The sequence below is a fragment of the Triticum urartu genome, chromosome 5A (assembly GCF_056163025.1).
Source record: "Triticum urartu cultivar PI428250 chromosome 5A, HENAU_Tu73, whole genome shotgun sequence".
Lineage (NCBI taxonomy): Eukaryota > Viridiplantae > Streptophyta > Magnoliopsida > Poales > Poaceae > Triticum > Triticum urartu.
This window is the reverse complement of record NC_141877.1, coordinates 664,371,091-664,375,681: the sequence shown is the minus strand read 5'-3', so window position 1 is coordinate 664,375,681 and position 4,591 is coordinate 664,371,091. Positions and strand designations below refer to the sequence as shown.

Here is a 4,591-nt window from a genome sequence, read left to right as displayed (position 1 = left end):
CCCAAGATTTTACACTGCAATATGCCCTAGATTTTCTGTGTATATTGCAGCTACTTTTACTCTGTAATTTGACCAATATTTATATTGTAATCCCCTAGATTTGCACTGTAATATGTCCCAAATATTGCACTATATTTGACCGAGCTTTACACTGGAATTTGCACCAGATTTACTATGTAATTTGACCAAGATTTATACTGTAATCCCCCAGATTTGCACTGTAATATGTCCCAGATATTACACTATAATTTGACCGAGCTTTATACTGGAATTTGCCTTAGATTTACTATGTAATTTGACTGAGTTTTACACTGTAATTCCCCATATTTGCACTGTAATATGTCCCAGATATTACACTGTAATTTGACTGAGATTTACACTGGAATTAGCCTCAGATTTACTATGTAATTTGACAGAGACTTACACTATAATTCCCCAGTTTTTCACTGTAATTTGACTCTAAATTTCAGCTGCATTACTCTGTAATTTTATTTCATCCTCTGCAATTTTTGAGCTACATTCCTGTGCAATATTCATGTGTTTAGAGCTACCTCCCGGATATGTTTCTCATTTGGTTTATGATTTGTTTTACTTTTTAGTCTAATGGGTAGGCTACGGAAAGTCACTCACCAGCACGTTCCATTAGTATCATCTATTGAGAGTGCAGTCTCTTTGAATGATCCATTTGTGCCTAATGACTTCATGGACGATGGTTCTAATGCTATGACATTGGTAGTCATTTCTGTCTTCTTCTCTAGTTTTTATTGTCTTCTTTCTTCTCTCTTTCAGTTTATTTAATTTGGGTTTGTTGGTTTTTTTCCGGAACTTTCTAGTGATGATGGAGGCTTTGACAAAGCTCTATTCAAGTTCTATTTGAATCATGTGTGTGCTTTTTTTCTTTTCTTGAAGTAGTTGATTATGTTTTTGATGATGATTGTTTGTATTGACCCTTGAATTTTTTTCTTTTTTCAGAAGGTGAAATCATTGAATAGGAAATTATCATGTGTTGGAAGAAGGAATGTGGTTAGTCCCCCTTGTTATACTAAGCTCTTGCATGCCTTTAGTCTGTTCTTCTCTTTAATGTTGCACTACAGTTTTTCAGTGTTGTAGTTCTATATTTAGGTCATATATAATCTTTTTTCCTTCTGTATCTTATTGTTTGCTTGCACATCTCATGAGATTTCAGTGGCTTTCCTCTGAAATTTAGTTGTGATTATTATAGTATTTCCTCCCTGGTTTTTGCAGTTGCTCCTTGTTATATAAGACCATAAGCTATTCTGGCAGCCTATAGTAAGTGTAACTAGTCATTTTCTTTATTTGCTTGCAGTTTACTTCAGTTTCTTTCTGCTACTGTTTTATTACATTTTTCATTTTGAATCTACTAATTTATTTTATTTTCTCCCTTAATGTTGCAGTGTTGTTTTATAGTTCTGAACTACTAGGAGAATCTCACACATAAAACAATTTTTGACTGTCTACTAAAGGTAATTTAAATTTCAACAGAATTTTAGCTTTTGTTATGTAATATATAGTCAAGTTCCATGTTGTAAACAAGCATAATGTATTCTAAATTTCGCAAAACATTCTAAAATCTATCTCTTAGGTAGCAACAATGTTTGCCCTCAAAGTACAACTCAAGTATTCCTTTTAGGATTTTGTCTCCTAAAGTTCATTCTCGTGTTTTTCATGTCTTCTTCCATTTTCTCTCTATCTCATCTGGTCTTTTCTTGCCTTCCATTTTCCTTTCCTTTCCTTCTTCTTCCATGTGCCTCTCCTGAAAATTCGGCTCTAGCCTTGTGTTGTTGGTGATACATGCTGCTTCTTGTCGCTGTTCCTCTGCTTGCCGCCTTCTTTTGTCTCCACCTGTCATTGAACGATTATCTTCATTTCTTGAAATCAAGCATACCAATTAAGAAACTATTTTACTTACCTTTCTTGAAATTCCTTGATACGTGTTCCTTCCTTTGCTGACACGTGTTCCTAGGCCCATCTCCTGAATGTACCTGCAAGCTTCAGGATAAATTTTAGTTCTCCTCTTTTGCACAAATTTATTATTTTCGTCGTGCTTTGCTTTTGCTAGATCCATCATGTAGATAACTAGGTCTTTTACCTTGTATATAATGCCAGGTTGTAGCAGGGCAGTAAATGAAAATGTTTCCTGCAATATATTGTAACTTTTCGTTATTATCTACACATCATTTTTCTTCAAGTTTCTGATATCATTATTTGCTATATGTATCTCACATTTAGAATGAGTTCTTCTTGTGGCATTGTGAGTAGATCCCCTTCGGTCATTGTTCTTTGCTTGCTTCCCATCTGTAATTTTGAAAAATTATATGTCAATAATAGCAGAAATATGAAAAACAAACACTTCTATGATTAATAGTAACTTATGAACAACAGACTCGTGTGACATTGTGCGTACATATTCCTCCAAGGAGCTTACCGTAATTTGTCAGAATGCCCTGAATTGCTTGTGTTTAATTTCTGCGTGCCTAGATTGTATATTGCTGTATTTATTTATAGTAATTCAAGTGTATTTAGACTGTAAATTTTCCTTGTGAAGCACCGTACTTCATGTGTACCTTCGCTGTAATTTACTTTCAGAGTAATTCCTTATGTTGTATAGTGTAATTCCAGAGCTTTAGGCTGTGTTCGGCAGCCCTCCGCTCCGCAGCTCTCCTCCTGGAGCGGCCGGAGCGGAGCGGCCCGTAGTGCATTTTCCTGGAGCTGTAAAACTGGCGCTCTGTCCACTCCCGTATTATACGGAGCTGGAGAGCTGCCGAACAGGGCCTTAGTCACCGTAAATCATTGGTGTTTGCACTGTAATTTACTGTGAGTATTCATCGCTGCCATTCTTTGGTGTTTGCACTGCAATTTCCACTGATTTGTTCAGTGAATTTTCTCTGATGTCTCTGAATTGTTGTCTTTGTGCCTATTTCATTGTTGTCATTCCTACAGTGTGCTTTTTCAGTTTGATTTCACTGTAATATCCCCCAGTTTTACAGTGTAATTTACTACGTAGTCATTGTAAAACTTGTAGGTATTGCAGTGGAATACCTAAGATTTTTTTAGGGAGTTACACTCTGTAAATACCTCATTTTTTACATTATATATACTGTAGGTATTTACAGTGGAATTCCTCTGATTTTCTCACTGTATATCCTCAGTTGCCTTATAGTGTAATATCCCACATTTATCATAGTCCATGCTTTATCTCTAATTTCCTAGTTTTCTGACAATGCAAATTGCAGCTTCATTACACTGTAATGGAGCACATATTTTCATGTGTACTTACCATACGCCCTTATTTTCGTGTGTATTTACAATGCTTTTTAACTCTATATTTCCTGTTGGTTCACTGTTTTTACCCTGATCTAAATGATTTTCAGTGTTGCCTTTTCAATCTGTTAGAAGCTGATGATTCCATTTTTTTTCACTAGATTCTTTGATGTTTTCTGCAGACAAGTTCATGTAAAAGGTGTCTGTAAGCAAAAGGAGTAGGAGAGTTTCTGACATGTGGATCATATCTTGGATGATCTTCCTCTGTCCTCCCCCAAATATTGGCAGCTGCTCTTCCCTTTTGATTCTCTCCAGGTACTTTCCCCTCTCCCATGTCTATCTGACTTGTTTCTGTTCTTTCTTCTTCTCGCTCACCTCTCCCATGGCGTCTCCCAGATGTGTTCTGCGCTGTGGTGTGTTACACGAGATCTGTGGAGGGGTTAGGGTAGTTGAGTTTGGGTCCTTGCGTGGGATGCAAATTGAAGGGCAGTTGTTTCCTGTTTTCTCTCTCTTTTTGTTAGGCGCAGGTGTTTTGTGGTTCAGGAGGGCCTTGTTAGTTGCGTAGTTGAGCAGGAATCGGTTCTATTTTGGTTCAGTGAGAACCGGGTCAGAATATTTAGCCCGATCCGTTTTGTTGGACATATAAACATACGATTGTCGGCCCTGTTTGGACATATAGGTGTCATCTGTTTATTTGTCAGGAAATTTGACTGAAATCCAATTGGAAATCAGTCAAATGTTAAATAGACAGTCCTAATATGAAAGAAGATGTGGAGGCAACTCAACGCCTTCACACCAGGGCAGCCAACAGGCGAGCAACTACGGCTTCCCTTCACGCCTCTACCGGGACTTCACACTCGGAGCCGCCAACACCAACACCATGGCGCACCGAGGTGAAGCTGCAGGAAGGCTTGGCGGTCATCTCCCACAACCTGTGTAGGCTCATGGTGAACTCTTGCTTTTTTGAAAGCGCACATCCTCTACGCAACTACAAGGGGAAGAATTGCAAGGCCCTACAGTTTCCATCAACCTCAACAATACTCGAAGATGTGCATGGGCGCCATGTCTCCACAACTCGGCGGTTGATTGACGTTCACTCTCCAACGACAATAGGCTCTTCGTCGTTTGCTTCGAGACACAGCATCAGGTGGCAAGGATTGATGGTGTGGATCTTCGCCAACTCCAGGAACATATGAACTATATTCAAAGGCGGCTCCATGATCAAGGAGCGCTGAATACTTCATTAATGCAGGGTGTAGGTAGGATGAGGCGCCAATCCCGATGTTATCGTCCTCGACATGAGCGCATC

The 4,591-nt window shown here is 38.6% G+C and overlaps 1 long non-coding RNA gene across 1 annotated transcript; it reads left to right on the top strand.

Moving 5' to 3' along the window:
• The first annotated feature begins 1,236 nt into the window (after positions 1 to 1,236).
• Positions 1,237 to 3,846, top strand: LOC147973874 (uncharacterized). The gene is made up of 3 exons (XR_015603700.1): positions 1,237 to 1,290; positions 1,416 to 1,484; positions 3,465 to 3,846. It is a non-coding gene; the product is annotated as an uncharacterized LOC147973874 (long non-coding RNA).
• The last annotated feature ends 745 nt before the right edge of the window (positions 3,847 to 4,591 follow it).